The sequence below is a fragment of the Lemur catta genome, chromosome X (assembly GCF_020740605.2).
Source record: "Lemur catta isolate mLemCat1 chromosome X, mLemCat1.pri, whole genome shotgun sequence".
NCBI classification, from domain to species: Eukaryota; Metazoa; Chordata; class Mammalia; order Primates; family Lemuridae; genus Lemur; species Lemur catta.
The window spans coordinates 46,842,946-46,864,624 of NC_059155.1; the positions used below are offsets into that span (position 1 = coordinate 46,842,946).

The 21,679-nt window shown below is 51.9% G+C and overlaps 1 long non-coding RNA gene across 1 annotated transcript; it reads right to left on the bottom strand.

Moving 5' to 3' along the window:
* Positions 1 to 19,071: 19,071 nt before the first annotated feature.
* Positions 19,072 to 20,891, bottom strand: LOC123628712. The gene is made up of 5 exons (XR_006731731.1): positions 20,879 to 20,891; positions 20,267 to 20,343; positions 19,949 to 19,994; positions 19,296 to 19,345; positions 19,072 to 19,208 (listed from the first exon to the last, which is right to left on the bottom strand). It is a non-coding gene; the product is annotated as an uncharacterized LOC123628712 (long non-coding RNA).
* Positions 20,892 to 21,679: the final 788 nt, after the last annotated feature.

A 21,679-nucleotide genomic window follows, 5' to 3' on the forward strand; every position in this document is an offset into this window, starting at 1 on the left:
CTTTCACTTACTCCTTGCACAGATCCTCACATTCTCAGAGGGACAAGTTGGTAACTGGGGACCTCTCAGTCTCTCCTGGGCATGCACATAACCCTGTACATTTATGCAGCCTTCCAGATCCCCGGGAATATGATGACGTTTTTTCAAAGTTCCCTGTGCCTAGCTCATTCCCAAGATCTCCCTTTAAATCTTTAACTGTTGTTTACTTTTTCCAGTTAATATTGCAGCCTTAGAAAAGGCTATGCTGGTATTCTCTGATTTTTTGCCAAAAATCACTATATTTTCTACAGCACCCTGGAAATGGTACATTTCTGCAGACCTCTAAGTTGGACCAGCCAGTCTGGTGGCAGCAAGGCTGTCTGTATGGCTACTTTACCATGGAGCTAGGAGTGTGGATCAGAACAGCCCCAAGTTAAAAGACCACAGGCCTCACTATTCTTATAAGGATCAGTATTTTCCTTGAAAAAAACACTTCAATTTGTTATGTGATTTGGTTAATTCCTAGAGTTCCAAAAAATAGTTGTTCTTTGACAATTATCCCAGTTTTATTGCTGCTTTTTAAGGGGAGAAGATTTGCACACATCATCACTCTGAAATTTTGCAAGTCTCATCCTTATCTTCATATTTTTAACAGTGTCTTTCAAAAAACAGAAGATTCTCATTTTGATTAAGTGCATTTCATCATATTTTTTTCTTTTGGAATTGTGCTTTGGTGTTCTGTCTTGGAAATATTTGCCTAACACAAATTCACCAAGACTTTCCAGTGCTTTTCTTCTAGAAGTTGCATAGAGTTAGGTTTTACATTTGGCATATAAAAAGCCTAAGACAGATATATTAGAAGGTTCCCAGTTTCCCCCTTCCCTTTTGTCATTGTTTCCTCTTTCCTTCCTTCCTGTCTTCCTTTTTTTCCTTCTTTTATTGCTTCTTTCTTTCTTTGCTACCCTGCCTGTTCTGTGAACCTTGGGTAATCAAAAAGCCACAGTGACTGTTCTGATGATTATTGGGATTGCACCAATCATCCTGAGCAAGAGGCACAAAAGCAGAACCTTCAATGACAAGTTTGGGTTAACGATGAAAATGGTGCCTGAGCCCAAACTTCAAATACATGTATTTAATGTTTCCTTAGCCTATAAAAAACCTGACACTTCTTAAATTGGGGAATCACTAGGGTTTAGGGTGCAACCTGATATGTATCAGCTGAACCTTTGAGTAATGTTAATCATTTTCTTTTGAGAAGACCTGTCATACATTTTAAATTAATTTTTGTATAATTTGCAGGGTAAGAATCATTATTCTTTTTGCTCATATGGATGCCCAATTATATCAGCACCATTTGTACAAAGGACTGTTGTTCCTCCATTGAATTTCCTTTTTCCCCTGTGAAAATCATTTCACCATGTAAATATGAGTACATTTCTCAACTCTCTATTCTGTTCCATTGATATATGTGTCTATCCCTTTCCAAATACCAAATTGTCTTGATTACGATTGTTGTAGTATGCCTAGGAATCAGGTAGTCTGATTCTTCCAACTCTGTTCTTTTTCAAAATAATTTTGGCTATCCTAGTTACTTTGCTTTTCCATGTAAATTTAAAATCACCTTGTCAATTATTGCTGGGGTTTTTACTGGAATTGCTTTGAATCTATAAATCAATTTGGTAGAACTTACTTCTTAATAATATTGAATCTTCCAATCCGTGTACTCTGCATATCTCTCCATTAATGTAGGTGTTCTTCAACTTCTGTCATTAGTGGTTTGCAGTTCTGATTGTGCCAATCTTGCACATATTCTGTTAGATTAATTCTTCAGTATTTTATGGTTTTTTGCTACAGAAAATGTAAACTTTTTATTTCAATATCCAATTGTTCACTGCTAGGATATGGTTTTCTTTTGCATTTAGAATTTGATATACTCACTTATTGGTTCCAGTACCCTTTTTGTAGAATCTTTGAAATTTTATACAAAGACAATTATATAATCTTCAAGTAGATACAGTTTTACTTTTTATTTCTAATGTGGGTGACTTTTCATGGCTTATTGTATGTCTAAGAAATACAATAATATATTGACTAGGGAGTGGACACAGTGGACATCCTAGTCTTGTTGTGAATCACAGAGAAAAACAATTTAGTCTTTCACCTATGTTATGTCACCTGTAGTCTTCATAGATATCCTAAATTAAAGAAGTTCTCATTAATTTCTAGTTTTCTGAGAGGTATTTATTTATTTATTCATTTATTTATTTGGAGAAGAAGTCTCGCTCTGCCACCCAGGCTAGTGCCATGGCATCAACCTAGCTCACAGCAACCTCAAACTTCTGGGCTCAAGTGATCCTCCTACCTCAGCCTCTCGAGTACTTGGGACTACAGGCACGTACCACCACGCCCAGCTTATTTTTTTATTTTTAGTAGGGATGGGGTATATCTCTTGCTCCAGGCTGCTCCAAAACTCCTGAGCTCAAGTGATCCTGTCGCCTCGGCCTCCCAGAGTTGCTAGGATTACAGGCGTGAGCCACCACACCTGAACAGGTTTTTATTTTATTTTATTTTATTTATTTATTTTTAAACTTTAACAATTAATCAATACATAATCAATTTATTAAATTTATTCTCATAATAAAAATAAATTAATATATATGAATCATGGAGGAGTTGCATTGTGAAATGTTTTTAAGTTATTTCTGCCTAATCCATTTTTTTATTTCAGAGTATCATGGGGGTACAAACCCTTTGGTTACATAAATTGCCTTTGCACTGACCAACAAGCATGCACATACCTCAGACATCATGTACCACATCCATTAATTGTCGATTTACCCATCCACTCCTCCCCACTACCTCCCCGACACCCTATGAATGTCACTTCCCATATGTGCACCTTAGTGTTGGTCAATTAATACCAATTTAATGGTGAGTACATGTGATGTTTTTCCATTCCTGTGATACTTTACTTAGAAGACTGGGCTCCAGCTCTATCGAGGATAATACGATAGGTAGTTCATCATTTTTGTTATGGTATACGTATACTACATTTTGTTAATCTACTCATGTATTGATGGGCACTTGGGTTGTTTCCACATCTTTGCAATTGTGAATTGTGTTGCTATAAACATTTGGGTGCAGATGTCTTTTTTATAGAATGACTTTTGTTCTTCTGGGTAGATGCCCAATAATTGGATTGCTGGATCAAATGATAGGTCTGCTTGAATCTGTTTAAGGTATCTCCATATTGCTTTCCACAGGGGCTGCACTAGTCTACAGTCTCACCAGCAGTGTATGAGTGTTCCTGTCTCTCCGCAACCACGCCAACATGTGTTGTTTTAGGACTTTTTGATAAAGGCCATTCTCGCTGGAGTTAAGTGATATCTCATTGTGGTTTTGATTTGCATTTCCCTGATGATTAGAGATGCTGAACATTTTTTCATATGTTTGTTAGCCATTATTATATCTTCTTTTGAAAAATTTCTATACATGTCCTTTGCCCACTTTTTGATAGGGTTGTTTGATTTTTTTTTTTTTTTACTGATTTTCCTGAGTTGTAAATAGATTCTTGTTATCAGTCCTTTATCTGATGTGTAGTATGCGAAAATTTTTTCCCACTCTGTAGGTTGTCTGTTTACTCTCGTGACTGTTTCTTTGGCTGTGCAGAAGCTTTTTAATTTAATCAGGTCCCATTTATTTATTTTTGTTGTTGCTGTGATTGCCTTAGGGAACTTCTTCATAAATTCTTTGCCTAGGCCAATGTCTGTAAGAGTCTTTCCTACATTTTCTTCTAGAATTCTAATAGTTTCATACCTAAGGTTTAAGTCTGTTATCCACCGTGACTTGATTTTTGTGAGAGGTGAAAGCTGTGGGTCCTGTTTTAGTCTTCTACATGTGGCTATCCAGTTTTCCCAGCACCATTTATTGAATAAGGAATCTTTTCCCCAGAGTATGTTTTTGTCTGCTTTGTCAAAGATTAGATGGCTATATGAGGATGGTTTTATATTTGGATTTTCTGTTCTGTTCCACTGGTCTGTGTCCCTGCCCTTGTGCCAATACCAGGCAGTTTTAAGAACCACAGCCTTGTAGTATAGTTTGAAGTCTGGCAAATTAATACCTCCCATTTTGTTTTTGTTGCTTAAAATTGCTTTCTTGTTCCATACAAAGCGTAAAATTATTTTTTCTATATCTGTGAAAAATGATGTTGGTAATTTAATAGGATTGCATTGAATCTGTAGATCACTTTGGGCAGTATAGACATTTTAACAATGTTGATTCTTCCAATCCACAAGCATGGTATGATCACTTGGCTGATGATATGATGTTATATCTAGAAAACCCCAAGGATTCTGTTAGAGCCGGTTCCCCTCGACCCCAGGAACAGAGAGACAGAGTCACTGAGGCTGCAAAAGGCAAAGGAGTTTATTGACTAGCTCGAGCTAGGGTCCAAGTCCCAGAGCACCAACGCAGTGGCCTCTCCACGAACTAGGGCCCCGCCCTGGGGTAAAGGTTAAGCTTTTATACTTTTCTGTATGTTAGTTTCCACACGACACATTAGTCTGCACATGACACACTGGGCTGCACATGACATACTGGGCACTCCATCCCCCTTTAGTTTATTTGTTCTTTTAAAAGTGGCTGATCATGTTGGCTCCTGATTGGCTGACTCTAAGCCTCGGGTTTTTCGCGCTGGCGCCAGTTGTGGTCAAAGTCATTTCGGGGAAGAGGAGGGTCCTCGACAGGGGGGCTGTTGTTGCATACCTTTTAGTTTTTGGTTACAAGCGATACTGGGAACACACGCCCTGCACAAGCTGTTCACGCGCTGATCATGCCTTGCCCTTCTTATCTAATTAGTTGGTTGGAGGGCCCTGGGACTCTCCAGCCCTTTATCAGGAAGTAACTTGCGGTTACCTCCCTGGGGCCTTGTTTTCCTTAACTTTAGTGAAGCCTGTCATGGCTCCACTTAAGCTAAGCGCCAAGCAAGCAAGCCGTATATACAGAAGCAGAACTAGGCTGTTAGCTTCTCACATCCAGGAAGCCTAGCCTATCATGGAGTTACCCTTGCTCTTATACCTGTTTTTCATTCTGATTAACTATATTTATCAAACAACTAAAAGCAAGCACAGTCACAGAAGCAAATAGCATCAGTTAGAATCAAAGAGAGCACATTTTTTTTTCTCTAAAACAATTCATCACACACACACATTTTCCTACCATCAATTCCTGTTCTTCAATTCAACAAAGAGACTCCTGGAATTGATCAATGAATTCAGTAAAGTCTCAGGATACAACATCAATACATACAAATCAGAGGCATTCATATATGCTAGTAACAGTCAGACTGAGAACAAAATTAAGGACTCAATATCCTTCAAAATAGCAACAAAGAAAATAAAATACCTAGGAATATGTTTAACAAAGGAGGTAAAGGACCTTTATAGAGAGAACTATGAAACACTGAGGAAGGAAATCGCAAAGCATGCAAATAGGTGAATTTCTTTATTAGTTTTAATAGCTTTTTGGTGCAGTGTTTGGGGTTTTCCATATGTGAGATCCTGTCATCTGCAAGCAGAGGTCATTTAACTTCTTACTTTCTAATCTGGGTATCTTTCACTTCTTTTGTTACAATAGGTAAGACAGGCCCTGAGCAAGGGACAGAGTAAAGATGCTTGTGCCGGGGAGGGGAAGTGTGGGGAGACAGGAGGAGGATGGCCCACTCACTTGGGCTTTTGGGATGGATCTCTTTTTGGGCCATTATCATCTCGGGCCACAGGCTGGGACTCCTTTGCCTTCCCGGCGACAGATTTCTTCCCACGCTGCTGGGCTTGCACTGTTTGGGTCCGGACGAGAGCAAGGAATATCTCTTGAACCTCCCGAGCAGAGGAACACCAGCGACTGGGGAGAAGGAGGCCAGTTCCAGGGAACTGCTGAGCGTCTCTGACCCCTGGAGGAAAGTCTCTCCCGAGGGCCAAGTCTGAGGCAGCCCCTGGGCACTTCTTCTCCTGGGCCACCTTCTTCCTAGGAACAGCACGGGGCAGGCTGCCCAACAGCAGCAGCAGCAGCAGCTCCCGGGATGCCGGGCCTGCTCCCTGCCTTCCCCCAAACCACGCCCTGCATTTGCTTAGAGGAAGAGCTGTGCAGCTCTCCCACGGCCTGCCTTTCCGTGCCTGAAGTGAGTCCTGGGGAGCAGAGGTCAAGAAAGGGCCTGGCATGGGAAGGGTATTCTCCCTGACAAGCAAACTCCAGTGTCTGGCTGTGTCCCCAGGTTGCTCGGGGCTGCCGGGCTCTCCTTGGTCTCCTCCTTTGGGGTAAATGCTCACCCTCATCGGTACCTGTCTGAACTCATCTGGTGACTCGGGGTCGGAAGGCAGCTCGACCAGGCCTTCCACGAGGGCCGCTGGGGATCCCTGCCGCCCACGGTCGGCCTACTTTTAGCGCCTCTTTTCGGGTACCCGCGGGCCCGGACTTTCCGGGGCACGATGAGGGGGAGGGGGGCGGTAGACGGGGCCAGCGCGCCTCTACCAGTGGGACCTGCTTCTAGGTCAAGCCACACGGTGGACACTTGGTTGTCCCAGCCTTCTCAACATGGTTGTCTGCGGATGCCGGGAGTAGCCCAGTTTCTCGGGGGCGGCTCCAGGGCCACAGACTCTTCAGCCTTTGGAGATCTCGTAGTCCAGATCATCCCGCATCTCCTTGGTCGGCGAACCGGGCCCACCTTCCGGGCCCCAAAGCACGGCTCCTCTTGCCTGGATCTCTTCCCCCTTGGCCTGGAAGCCCTCGGGGTCTGCAAGCGCCGCCCTCGCCCTGGCTGCTCCGTGGCGCCACCAGATCAAGGCCTAGGCAGGGGCCCCCCGGGGCTTCGGGGCCAGCTGGGCGGTTGCTGGCCCGCTCCCTACCCTCCAGTCTGAAAGTGGATGCCGAAACACACACCTGATCCGAGTAACTCATGTCGCGGGTACGATCAGCCCGGGTTCCGAGCACCAGGTAGCCCTTGTGAAGCCAGGAGAGCCCCGCACACGCCCGCCTCACCAGCAGAGAGGCCAACGGGGGCGCCGTTGCCTAAGGAGCCACAGCAGACGGCCCGCAACAATGCGCGGCTTCCTAGTGTGCTCCACACCCGCCTTCTGCACGCCGCGGCCTTCTCATGGGTTCGCTTCCCTCAGCCCCCACCATCCGGCGCGCCCAGTGTTTGGCCGCCTCTCTGGCCCCAAACCATAGGGACCAGAGCGCTTTGTTTGCATGAACAACATCTGTAACATAGAGAAGCACATATCTCCAATGATCAGTCCCTCTATGAAAACATCAAACAAGCAAGCAAAAACTATGAAAATCAACTTTATTAGAATCTGGAAACTAATTAAGCTTTACAGCAACCAGGTAAATGCTTAACCAGGAAAAGGGCAATTTAAGAATTCTATGTAAGAACTGTGGCATTTTTATTCCTCCGTACCCTGGGACCCCAGCTGGCTCACAGTCTACATTCCCAGTGTGACACGCTGGTCCCTGCTTCTGAAGAGAGCCCAGCTGGCTTACCTCAAAGGATTTTGTCTGTCCCAATCTGTCCGGGGCTAGCCAAAGGGCTGATGCACCTTATTCAGAACTCACTCAGGAAAGAAAAACAGGCACATATTCCTTTAAAACATTGTAAGGCAAACAGTCTGAAGCTTCTAGCAGCAAAACATTATAGTTAATTCATTCAGAAGAGTGCTCAAAGCTTAGGAGGAAAAGCTGGGGAGAGGGGGAAATTAGATCATTCAAAATCGTCCATGTTCACTGGGGAATTCAGAAAGCCATGTGCATATCCAGGGCTGGATGCATGCTTAGAGAGGTCCTGAAAAGGACCTAAACTTTCAAGTCTGGCTGCTCTCTCCTCTCAGCGCAAGCAAGAAGTGAAGGCTAACTCGGAGTTTTAAATGGCCTGGCTGAGCACTCACCAAATCCCTAAGCATAGAACAAATGTGGAAAGACTGCAAGAGGTTTTTGTTGTTCTTCTTTCTGCTTCCTTCTCCTCCTTCTCTTCTTCCTCCTCCCCTCCCACCCCAGAGATCAAACCTGACAAAGAATACAAATTACAAAAATAGTTTAGAACACAACAAATAAACAGCTACATCCCACACCAAGAAAGAAAATAAACAACCCTGGAATATGATGCCCAGAGTTACCATATTACAATACCCAAAATGTCGTTTTTAACAACAAACTTAGCATGCAAAAAATAAAAAATACCCCCCCACGAGTATGCCTAATTCACGGAAGATATTAAGAGAAACTGTGCTTGAGGAAGGACAGATAGATGTTGGACGTAGTAGACAAAGAGGTTAACTCGATTGTCTCAAATATGCTGAAAGAGCTAAATCAAACCAGAAGAATAATACATGACCACATAGACAATATCGATAAAAAGACACTAACTACACAAAGGAACCAAACCACAATTTTGGAGCTGAACGTGCAATAACTGAAATGAAAAACCCACCAAGGGGGCCAACTGTAGTTTTGAGTAGGCAAAGAATCAGTGAACTTCAAGAAGGGTCAACTGAAATTGTCCAATCTGAGAAGCAGCAAGGGAATGTTTCAAAGACGTGGAAAAGAAAACCATAAAAGCTCCGATTACTGACTGTGGGCTTCCTCACGGGTGGCAAGTGTTGGGGAATAAAGCCCTGCAAATCCTCTCTGCGCTGGCTGCTTCACATCCACCAGTGACCCTCACAAACCCCTGAGCTAGGTGCTGTTATTTAGCCCACTTTACAGATGGGAAACTGAGGCTGAGACACGTGGCTCTCAGTGTGAAAGCAGATGCCCGACAGAGGGACAGCGAGAAAGAGCTGGGACGAGAGCCCGAGGCCAAGACCCTGTGAGCCAGCGGGCTTCCAAGGAGCCAAAGGACTGGCCTCGGGGCAAACCAAACGCCGCCGTCCCCTATTGGTTGGGACCCGAGAGACGGCCAAACAAGGGCTGCGCTGGTTAGCGGGGGCTGGGAGATGCGAACCAATGAGAAGGCAGCGGCGCCAGGAAGGCAGCCGTTGAGCACGCGCTGCATTGTTTGAGGTCATCTCCTGTGGCTCCTGAGGCAACAGCGTCCCCTTCGGCCTAGCTGCTCCCGAGGTGGGTGTGTCCGGGGCTCTCCTGCTGTGACAAGGGCAGCCCTCTGCCCACAACCTAGACTGATCGAAGCGGCGACATGAGTTCCTCCGATGAGGTGTCTGTTTCGGGGGCCGCTTTCGGCCTGGAGGGCGGGGAGCGGGCCAGCGTCTGCCCGGCCAGCCCCGGAGCGCGGGGCCCCGGCCTAGACCTCGATCTGGGGGCGCCGCGGGGCGGCGAGGGCCAGGGCGAGGGCGAGGGCGAGGGTGCCCTTGCAGACCCCGAGGGCTTCGAGGCTGAACGGGAAGTGATAGAGGGGGGAGGGGCCGAGCTCTGGGGCCGGGAAGGCCGGCCCGGCACCACGACTGACCAGATGTGGGAAGAACCGGACTACGAGTCCCTCCTGGCTGACGAGTCTGTGGCCATCGTGCAGCCGCTGAGCGACTGGGCTGTCCGGGGCGTCGGCACACACCCGTCCTCAGAAGGATGGGACGCCCAACTGTCCGCTCTATGGCGACACCTGGGAACAGGGCTCAGTGTTAGAGGCCCGCTGACCACTTCTGCCGCCCCTGCCACCTCCATCGTGCCAGGGAAAGTCCGGGCCCGCAGGAAGCCAAAAACAGGTGCTAAAAGTACCTTGAGCGACGGCGGCAGGGATCCCCAGCGGCCATTCATGGAAGGCCTGCTCGAGCTGCCTTCTGAGCCCCAGTCTCCAGATGAATTCAGGGAGGTACCGATAAGGGTGAGCATTTATCCCAAAAGACAAGTCCAAGGCGAGCCCAGCAGCCCCGAGGAACCTGGAGACACACCCAGACACTCAAGTTTCCTTCTCAGGGAGAAAAAACTTCCCATGCAAGGCACTTTGTTGACCTCCCCTCCCTGGGGACTGGTTTCAGGCGTGGAAAGGCAGGCCGTGGGAGAGCTGCACAGCTCTTCCTCTAAGAAAATGCAGGGCGTGGTGTGGGGGAAGGCAGGGAGCAGGCCCGGCATCCCAGGAGCTGCTGCTGCTGCTGCTGTGGGCAGCCTGCCCCGGGCTGTTCCTAGGAAGAAGGTGGCCCAGGAGAAGAAGTGCCCAGGGCCTGCCGCAAACTTGGCCCTGGGGAGACTCTTTCCTCCATGGGGGCAGAGAGTCTCAGCAGTTCCCTTGAAACCAGTCACCCTGCCCCCAATCGCTGGTGTTGGGCTGCTCGGGAGATCCGAAAACTACTCCTGGGTCTCGTCCGGACCCAAACACTCCAAGCACAGCAGCACTGGAAAGAAATCTAGGGCAAGCAAGGCAAAGGATTCCAAGCCTGTGGCCAGAGACAATAATGTCCCAAACAGAGATCCACGCCCAAAGGCCCATGTGAGTAGACCATCCTCCTCCTGTCTCCCCACAATTCCCTCGCAGGCTCAGGCATCTATGCTCTGTCCCTGGCTCAGGAGCTGTCCTTGGCAGTCCACGATCATTAGGAGGCCCAAACAGGGTCATCTTAGCAGGGACAAACATTAAGAGAGCACTTAGTATGTGCTAGGCACTGTTCTTGACACTTTGTATGTTTCCTGCTTCTTCCCCAAAGAGGGGCTGGGCTTGATCAGACGACCCTTTAAAGATTGGGCTGCAAAGCCTGGAAGTCTAGACTCATCAGCCTCCTGACTCACCATTCCTACCTGTTCCCCAAGCCTGCCTGGCAGGGGCCCTGGACAACCATAGCATGCCCCTGTTCTACCAGGCTCAGCACTGCCTGCTGGCCTGGGACTGACTGAGGGAGAAAGTGGTAATAAGATTATGGCTTCCGAATTCCCCCCTTACTGCCCACCTCACCCCAGCCCCTGCACATACATGCTCAAACTCACATGCCCTAGCCCAGCTCTGAGAAATTTTTGTTTCAGCTTCCAAGCACCAGGCCAGGGCAGATGTGCCTGCATATGCATCGTGGAAAATTCTGCAGTGATGACCCCAACACCAGAGCCCATCAAGCTCCAGGAACCACACAGGCCACGGCCTTGAGGCAGGGAGGCGTCACGCCCAGAGGCCCTGCACCCTCCAGTGAGTCTTGTGGGTTTGGAAGGAATGGAGGGGAAAGGGATGGAGGAGGGCAACCTCTGGCTCTGTCATTTCCGCGGGCTCAGCCTTGCTCCCAGGCTTCCCGGCCTACCCAGGCAGGTCTCGCATAGGAAATGGGGTGTAGACGGGGCTGGGGTGGGATTTGTGGGATGGGGGTGATTTGTACCACCACCCGAAACTCTGACTCCAGAAGGAGCCTCTCAGCAGAGCAGAGCCTTTTATGTTAAGTCCTCTTCAACCACACTGTTCCTCCCAGGGGATGGCTGTGGCTGCAACCGGGCTAGCATCCAACCCAGAGCCACAATCCCAGGGGCCACAGGCTCAAAAGGGCTGACACTGGGGAACAGGAACAGGGACTGCAGGCCCAGAGAGAAGGTGGCAGCTGCTGGGCCGAGCAGGAGCCAGTGGCCACCAGCAGAGGGTGATGCTGCCTCACTTTAGAGCCAGCTGGGCCCTTGGCACCTCCAGGCTGTGAGGCTTGGAAGCTGGATTCCGAGTTCTCTTTCAGGTGATCAGGAGCCACCTGTCCATGCCCCAAGACCAGAAAGGCAGCAGCAACCACCGGGAGCACAGGGCTGTGTTCAGGTAATGCCTGGTCTGGCTCCTGGAAACCCAGGTCCCAACTAGATGGTGGGAACCGTGTCTGGGTTAAACTGACCTGTGTCTTGTCCCCTCCTCGCCCACAACCCGCACCCCAAGGAGAGAGGGCACCTCTTTTCCACTGAGGATTCCTTGCTAGTCTGGCCACCAGGCTGTGGGCGGTGGGGGATGTAAGGGCCCCGGGTGAGAGGGAGGACAAGGAGAGAGGAGGGCAGAGTATACTCACCGTTTCTCTCCCTCCGGTGTTCACTGGGCTAGTGTGCTCTGCTGCGGAGAGACAGAGACCAACTTAAAGAGCGACTAGGTATGATGGACCTCTGGCTGGGGCTGGGAACAGGGGCTGGGACAGACCACAGTATCTTCCTGCAGATGCTGGGGACACGGGGCATGGATGTGCTGTAGGTACTGGCGACATCAGTGGGACCGACGTCCCCATGGGGAGGAGAACCAAGCAGTGCTGGCCCTGGAGCCTTCTGTGCATTTACAGCCAGGGTGGGCACGGATAAAATTGTATCGGCTGAACTCTGTGTACACTTTGCCTAGGCATACTACAGAGCTCCTTCTCTTAGCACATTTAGCGCTACCTCATTTATTTCCCCATTTCTCTGCTTAGGATGGCTTGTATGCGTTTTGTTGTTTCTTTGCTTGTTTGTCCTTTGAACACATTCTGAACGGTTCTCATGGACCCCAGTGTTTGAGAAACACTGGTATATTTTGTTCCCGTTTACAAGACACTCCCACGTGTAATTCAGGTGGTGGGTGGTGGGTCGGACCCACGGCTGACTGGACAGGGGCTGCTGAGGTTTCCGGTTGCAGGGCTAGGAGGGTCCTCCCGGGGACAGGGGGTGGTTTCTGTATCCCTATGTGTGTTGTGCCTGGTTATGCCTCTCTTTTCCAGCGGTCGTGGAGAGCGTCCTGAAAAAGTTGCACGCCCTTTGAAGTGAGAGAGTGAGTGTTACACATACCATGCCTGTTCCCGCAAAGCTGCTGGGTTCGGGGGGCTGTGGCCCGACCCTGACTCTGCTCTGTTTGACACGTTGAACCCAGCATCTTCCTACCAGACCGACAGCTGGTACCTCTGGAGCCGGCGAGCTGCGACCAACCTGGTTTCCTTTGTTTCTTCTTCAGCCAAGGCTTCCTCTTCCCCCTGCTCTTGCCCTCACCTCACCCAAACTTACGGAAAATTATCAAAATAAAATACCTCTCATGTTAGCATATTCTGTGGTCTGCCCTTATCTTGGGGGAAGGGGCGTCACTGCAGAGAGAAGGGGTGGGGGTGCTCCTCGATTTTGGAGCATTTGAAGCCAGGTTACCTGGCACCCTGTGCTATGCCCTGTCCCTGTGGGTTGTCTCGACCAGGATCTGGGTGGCAGCCCTGCCCTCAGGCTCACCGTAGCGCCCTGGGTCTAGGCTCCGTAGGGTCCCTGCCCGGCCACATTAGGAGGCCCTGTTCATGGTCCCAACCAATGTCGTCTGATTCTGGGGTCCCATGGTTCCCATGCTGCACCACTACCGGACCCTTCCCTTTAGCAGGAGCTAATCGACCTCCTCCCAGAGTTCCCAGCCCTCTTTCCCTTCCTCACTTGGTTCGCTGTCCTCGTTGGCCACTCTCGCCCTTCTTTTCGGTCAGCAGCATCCCTGGTCTCCTCCGTGGTTGATGCCCGGGGCCTTTCCCGCGGGGTTATTGCAACAGGTGTTAAAGAGCAGAGACTTTCAACTTGGGATTCTGACACCTACAGAGACTAGACGGAGCGTGCTACAGTGAGTCTGAGCAGCGGGCTGCCACCCAGATCCTGGCCCAGGCGCTGCATGGTAAGCTGGTGGAGTACAGGGTGCTAGGGTACCGGGCTACAACTGCTCGAAAATGTAGCAGGACCCTTACCCATCGCCTCCCCCGCAACGACCCCTCCCCCCAGAAACCAGGCAGACCACGGAATATGATAATACAAGACCTACTTTAATTTGATAATTTGCTGTAAGCTGGGCTGAAGTGAGGGCAAGAGCAGAGAGCAAGAGGAATCGGTGGCAGAAGAAGAAACAGAGGGAACCAGCTTGGTCGCAGTTCCTGGGCTCCAAAGGTACCAGCTACTGGTCTGGTAGGAAGATGCTGGGTTCAACCTGTCCAACAGAGCAGAGTCAGGGTCGGGCCACAGCCCCCCAAAGCCACTACCTTTGTGGGAACAGGTGTGGTATGTGTAACACTCACTTCAAACGTCCTGGAACTTGTCAACAAGGCACTCCATGGCCCCTGGAATAGAGAGGCATAACCGGGCACAGCAGACATAGGGATACAGAAACCCACCCCCTGACCCAGCGGACCCGCCTAGCCCTGCAACCTGAAATCTCAGCAGCCCCTGTCCAGTCAGCCCTGGGACCGACCCACCCAGTCACCACCTGAATTACACGTGGGAATATCTTCTAAACGGGAACAAAATATACCAGTTTTACGTCAACGATGGGGCACCCCAGAGCCCTTCAGAAGGTGTTAAAAGGACAAACAAGGAAAGGGAACAACAAAACCAGTACAAGCCCTACCAACCAGAGAAAGGGGGAAATAAATGAGGTAGAGCTAAACATGCTAAGAGAAGGAGCTCTGTGGGATTCCTTGGCAAAGTGCACACAGAGCTCAGCCGATACATTTTTATCTGTGCTCACCCCTGGCTGTCAATGCATAGAAGGCTCCAGGGACAGGACTTCTTGGTTCTCCTCCCCAGGGGAACCTTGCTCCCACTGATGTTACCAGTACGTACAGCCCATCCCTGCTCCATGTCCCCAGCATCTGCAGGAAGATACTGTGGTCTGTCCCAGCCCCGGCTCCAGACCGAGCCAGGGATTCATCATACCTAGTCGCTCTTTAAGATCGTCTATCTCTCTCTGCAGCATGGCACACTAGCGCAGTGGATGCTGGAGGAAGAGAAATGATCACCATATTCTGGCCTCCTCTCTCCTTGCCCCTGTACATACATACTCACACCCACATGCCCTAGCCCAGCGCTGGGAAAATTTTCTTTCCGCTTCCAAGGCCCAGTCCAGGGCAGACCTGCCTGCACATGCATCATGGAGAATTCAGCAGTGATGACCCCAACACTGTTGCCCCTCAAGCTCCAGGAAACTGACAGACCACTGCCCTGTGCCAGGGAGGCGTCACGCCCAGAGGCCCTGCACCCTCCAGTGAGTCTTGTGGGTTTGGAAGGAGTGTAGGGGAGAGGGGTGGAGGAGGACAGCCTCTACCTCTGTCACTTCTGGGGGCTCAGCCTTACTCCAGGGATTCCCTGCCTACCCAGGCAGCTGTTCGACAGGAATCGGGATGTAGACAAGGCTGGGGTGGGACTTGTGGATGGGGATGATTCATACCACCACCCCAAACTCTGACTCTAGAAGTAGACTCTCAGCAGGGCAGAGCCTTTTCTGTTAAGTCCTCTTCAACCACAGTGATCCTCCCAGGGGCTGGCTGTGGCTGCAGCCAGGCTAGCATCCAACCCAGAGCCACAATCCCAGGGGCCACAGGCTCAGAAGGGCTGACACTGGGGAACAGGAACAGGGAAGGCAGGCCCAGAGAGAAGGTGGCAGCTGCTGGGCCGAGCAGGAGCCAGTGGCCGCCAGCAGAGGGTGATGCTGCCTCACTTTAGAGCCAGCTGGGCCCTTTGCACCTCCAGGCTGTGAGGCTTGGAAGCTGGATTCCGTGTTCTCTTTCAGGTGATCAGGAGCCACCTGTCCATGCCCCAAGACCAGAAAGGCAGCAGCACCCACCGGGAGCACAGGGCTGTCTTCAGGTAATGCCTGGTCTGGCTCCTGGAAACCCAGGTCCTGATTAGATGGTGGGAACCGTGTCTGGGTTAAGCTGACTTCTGTGTCGTCCACTGCTTCCTTGCATCCCTCATCCCTGGCATCCCACGTCCCACGCAGTGGGGGCGACTCATTTCCACTGAGGATTCCTTGGTGGTCTGGCCACTGGGCTGTGGGCAGTGGCGGATGTAAGGGCCACAAGCGAGAAGGAGGAAAAAGAGGGAGGAGCCCAGAATGTAGTGATCGTTTCTCTTTCTCCGGTGTCCGCTGGGCTAGTGTGCCGTGCTGCAGAGAGAGATCGACAACCTCAAACAGCGACTAGGTATGATGAACCCCTGGCTCGGGCTGGGGCAGGGGCTGGGACAGACCACAGTATCTTCCTGCAGATGCTGGGGACACGGGGCAGGGATGTTTTGTAGGTACTGGCAACATCAGTGTGACCGATGTTCCCGTGGGGAGGAGAACCAAGCAGGCCTGGCCCTGGAGCCTTCTGTGCATTGACAGCCAGGGGTGAGCAGGGATACAAATGTATCGGCTGTGCTCTGTATACACTATGCCAAGGAATCCCACAGAGCTCCTTCTCTTAGCACGTTTAGCGCTACCTCGTGTATTTCCCCCTTTTCCTGCTTGGTATGGCTTGTGCGGGTTTTGTTCTTGTTTCTTTTCTTGTTTGTCCTTTTAATGCCTTCTGAACGGTTCTGGGGTGCCCCAGCGTTGACAAAACACTGCTATATTCTGTTCCAACTTAGAAGACGCTCCCAGGTGGGTGGGTGGGTCTGTCACAGGGCTGACTGGACAGGGGCTGCTGAGGTTTCAGGTTGCAGGGCTCGGAAGGTTCCCTCCGGGGACAGGGGGGTGGGTTTCTGTGTCCCTATGTTTGCTGTACGTGGAGTGCCTCGTTGACAAGTTCCAGGCCCTTGGAAGTGAGAGAGTGAGTGTAACACATACCATACCTGTTCCCACAAAGCTGGTGGCTTCGGGGGGCTGTGGCCCAACCCTGACTCTGCTCTGTTTGACAGGTACTACCCGGAATCTTCCTACCAGACGAGTAGCTGGTAGCTTTGGAGCCCGGGAACTCAGACTAAGGTGGTTCCCTCCGTTTCTTCTTCTGCCACCGATTCCTCTTGCTCTCTGGTCTTGCCTTCAACCCAGCCCACCTTACAGCAAATTATCAAATTAAAGTAGGTCTCATATTTTTATATTCTGTGGTCTGCCCCGTTTCTCGGGGCAGGGGTCGTTTCCAGGGAGGCGATGGGTAGGGATCCTGCTCCACTTTCCAGCCTTTGAAGCCCGGTACCCTAGCACCCTGTGCTCCACCAGCTTACCATGCAGTGCCTGGGCCAGGATCTGGGTGGCAGCCCGGTGCTCAGACTCACTGTAGCACGCTCCGTCTAGACTCTGTAGGTGTCAGAATCCCAAGTTGAAAATCTATGCCAGAGTCTGCACCCAGACGCCAGCCCGCTCTGTTCTCCTTCTACGAAAGAACCACTGGGGTCAGGGTCAAAGGCTCAGCCTGCGGAATCAAGCCCACCCTCTCAAGTGAGGGTTTGAAGCGGATGGTTTAAGTCCCCACTCATGTTCCTTTCGGCCTCTGAGGTCTGTGATGGTCCCACCACACGTGTGATGGGCCGTCTCCCTGAGCTCGGACCAGCCGGCACAGAAGGGAGGCAGAGTGGGAATAGGGGGAGGGCTGGTACCACGGCTGAGTAGATTTCCCAGGGCAGTCCCTCTTCCCTAGTTTCCATCCTCACCGTGCCCATGCTACCCGTGTCTCCGTCAGCTCACAACGTGGCAGTCTCCCACGGGAGCCCTTTGCTTCACAGGGGAGGCACGTCCCACCGACCCCCAGGTAGCCAGCCTTCACGTTGTCATGCCACCCACACGCACAGGACTTTTGAGACATCATATTCATCGCACACAGGATCAAGAGCCTGCTGCGGGGACTGCAGCACTCTCAGAGCCCTGGGGCCCGTCACTGGGCTTGGCCCCTTCCACCTCATCCCACTCTGTGCGCTCCTGTGTGTTTTTCGGACTTGAAGGACACCTCTTGTGAAAGGGACATCCCACCCTTGCTTTGGCTGTTTTCATCCCTTACGGATCCTTGACCACACTGCCCCCGCTCCCTCAATCAGCTCTTTCTCCCTCCAGGGAGATCGTCCCCGATTAGATCCACAGGCACGCAGACAGACACACAGACAGACCATCCCTCCCTGCACACGCTAACCCCGGATGGTTTCTGCACTTGTGCCCTCTTTGTCTGGTGACCACCCAGTCTCTGGGCGATGGGAGCTGGCGGAACCTGCACTCACCTCACCCACACAGGAGTCTGTCCCTCTGAGTGTCAGGCCCGCCCAGCCCGGGACCCTCGCTGAAGGAAGGAGGCGATCCCAGCTGTCAGTGAGGGTGACATCAGAACAGGGAGCTCAGACAGACCTCATGTGGCCTCGGGAGGCAGTCTGGAAGATTGAGCTGGGACACGGAAACATCACGTCCAGCAGAGTCTGTGGCATGTGGGTGCCCGGATGGTATCTGACGGGGACTGTCCAAGGTCATTCAGACCTAGCATGCACAGGTGCCCTGGAAACTAAGTGGTCTTGCCCAAGTCGAGCCTGCGGAGCCCATCGGGCTCGAGAAGGGGCGATTGTCCATCTAGGACGTGAGGGACGGACGTGGAAGGTCTGATCCCTAGGCCATCTGTCCAAGCTGCCAGCTGGCAGACTCCCCCAGCTTGGCCCCGAGGCACCAGAAGGGACTCAGTTCCCCCACCTGCAGCCCAGAGACCAACCTGCTCTCTTCTTCCATGTCCCCTGCAGCCCCCCTTTCGCTCCACCATGCCCCAAGATGTGGCTCCTCCCTCCACCCCTCCAATGAAACTAACGGGGGAGAACTGACAGGATTTGGTAACTGAGTTTCCAAGGTGAGGGCTAAAGAGGAAGTGAGGATGATGCGCCAGTTTCCGGGCGAGCTGTGCGTGCGAGTGGCGGCTCCAGAGGGAGAGAATGACTCCAGAAGGAGGCGGGTGCTCCGGAGGGGGAGGCTCAGCGCATCCCTGCTCTTTAACACCTGTTGCAATAACCCCGCGGGAAAGGCCCCGGGCATCAACCACGGAGGAGACCAGGGATGCTGCTGACCGAAAAGAAGGGCGAGAGTGGCCAACGAGGACAGCGAACCAAGTGAGGAAGGGAAAGAGGGCTGGGAACTCTGGGAGGAGGTCGATTAGCTCCTGCTAAAGGGAAGGGTCCGGTAGTGGTGCAGCATGGGAACCTTGGGACCCCAAAATCAGACGACATTAGTTGGGACCATGAACAGGGCCTCCTAATGTGGCCGGGGAGGAGCCTAGACTCAGGGCGCTACGGTGAGCCTGAGCGCAGGGCTGCCACCCAGATCCTGGTCGGGACGCCCCACAGGGACAGCCCAGAGCACAGGGTGTCAGGTAACCTGGCTTCAAATCCTGCAAAATCGAGGAGCAATCTCACCCCTTCCCTCTGCAGTGACGCCCCTTCTCCCAGGAAAGAGGGCAGACCACAGAATATGCGAATATGAGAGCTAATTTAATTTGATAATTTGCCGTAAACTCGGGTGAGGTGAGGGCAAGAGCAGGGGGTGAGAGGAAGCCGCGGGTGAAGAAGGAACGGAGGGATCCAGCTTGGCCGCAGCTCCGGGGCTCCAGAGGTACCAGCTGCTTCTCTGGTAGAAAGATGCTGGGTTCAGCCTGTCAAATAGAGCAGAGTCAGGGTCGGCCACAGTGCCGCGAAGCCACCAGTTTTGCAGGAAGAGGTATGGTATGTGTAACACTCACTCTCTCACTTCAGATGGCCTGGAACTTTTCAAGGATGCTCTCCATGGCCGCTGGAACAGAGAGGCATAACCGGGCACAGCAGACATAGGGATACAGAAACCCACCCCCAGTCCCAGGGGGAGCCTGCCTAGCCCTGCAACCTGAAACCTCAGCAGCCCCTGTCCAGTCAGCCCTGGGACCGACCCACCCACCCACCCACCACCTGAATTACACTTGGGAATGTCCTCTAAAGGGGAACAAAATACACCAGTCTTTCACCAACACTGGGGCACCCCAGAACCGTTCAGAACGTGTTCAAAGGACAAAGAAGCAAGAAAACAACAACAAAACCCGTAAAATCCATACCAGGCAGGGAAAGGGGGAAATACACGAGGTAGCGCTAATCGTGCTAAGAGAAGGAGCTCTGTGGGATTCCTTGGCAAAGTGTACACAGAGCTCATCGGATATATTTCTATCCGTGCTCACCCCTAGCTGTCAATGCACAGGAGGCTCCAGGACCAGGCCTGCTTGGTTCTCCTCCCCTCGGGAACATCAGTCCCACTGATGCCGGCGGCACCTGGAGCCCTTCCCCGCCCCGTGGCTCCAGCAGCCACAGGCAGACACCTAGGTCTTTCCCAGCCCCTGCCCCAGCCCAAGCCAGGGGTTCGTCATACCTAGTCGCTCTTTAAGGTCGTCTATCTCTCTCTCCAGCTCGGCACACTAGCGCAGCAGACACCACAGGAAGAGAAATGATCAGCATATTCTGGCCTCCTCTCTCCTCGTCCTCCCACTCACCCGTGGCCCTTAAATCCCCCACCGCCCACATCCAGTGGCCAGATCATCAAGGAATCCTCAGTGGAAAGGAGGTGCCCTCTCTCCCTGGGGTGTGGGATGCGGGTGAGGAGGGGACAAGACACAAGTCAGTTTAACCTGGACACAATTCCCACCATCTAGTCAGGACCTGGGTTTCCAGGAGCCAGACCTGGCATTACCTCAGGACAGTCCTGTGCTCCCGGTGGTTCCTGCTGCCTTTCCGGTCTTGGGGCATGGACAGGTGGCTCCTGATCACCTGAAAGAGAACACGGAATCCAGCTTCCAAGCCTCACAGCCTGGAGGTGCAAAGGGCCCAGCTGGCTCTAAAGTGAGGCAGCATCACCCTCTGTTGGCGGCAACTGGCTCCTGCTCGGGCCAGCAGCTGCCACCTTCCCTCTGGGCCTGCCTTCCCTGTTCCTGTTCGCCAGTGTCACCCCATCTTAGCCTGTGGCCCCTGGGATTGTGGCTCTGGGTTGCATGCTAGCCCGGCTGCAGCCACAGCCAGCCCTTGGGAGGAGCAATTGGATTGAACAGGCCTTAAGTTAAAAGGCTCTGCTCTGCTCTGCTCTGCTGACAGGGTGCTTCTGGACTCAGAGTTTGGAGTGGTGCTACAAATCACCCCCATCCCACAAATCATACCCCAGCACTATGAACACCCCATTTCCTGTGGTAGAACTTCCTGGGTAGCCAGGGAATCCTGGGAGCAAGGCTGAGCCCCGAGAGTGACAGAGCCAGAGGCTGCCCTCCTCCACCCCTCTCCCCTCCACTCCTACCAAACCCACAAGGCTCACTGGAGGGTGCAGGGCCTCTGGGCCTGACAACTCCCTGACTCAAGGCCGTGGCCTGTGAGTTTTCTGAAACTTGGTGGGCCCTGGTTTAGGGCCGCCACTGCTGAATTCTCCATTATACATGGGTAGCCAAGGTGGCCCTGGCCTTGGCATTGGAAGCTGAATCAAATATTTCTCAGAGCTGCGCTAGGGCGTGTGGGTGGGAGCATGTATGTGCAGGGGCTGGGGTGAGGTGGCCAGTAAAGAGGGGCTTTTGGAGGCTTTAATCTTGTTACCACTTTCTCCCTCACTCAGTGCCAGGCAGGCAGGCAGCCCTGAGCCAGGGAAAACAGGGGATGCTGGGACAGTCCAGTCCCCCTGCCAGGAAGGCTTGGGGAACAGCTAGGAAGGAGGAGTCAGGAGGCTCAAGAGTCTACACACCCAACCTTTGCAGAAAAACTTTAAAGGGTCTTCCGATCCAAATCAGGTGCCAGCCCAGCTCTTCCCTGGGGAGAATCCAGGAAACAGGCAAAGTGTCAGGAACAGTGCGTGGCACATACCAAGTGCTCTCTTAATGTGTGTCCCTACTAAGATGACCCCGATTGGGCCTCCTAATGACCCAGGACACCGAAGGACTCGCCCAGGGCCCACGACAGAGTAAAGATCCCTGTGCCGGGGAGGGGAAGTGTGGGGAGGCAGGAGGAGGATGGCCCACTCACTTGGGCTTTTGGGACTGGATCTCTTTTTGGGCCATTATCGTCTCGGGCCACAGGCTGGGAATCTTTTCCCTTCCTGGCCACAGATTTCTTCCCACGCTGCTGTACT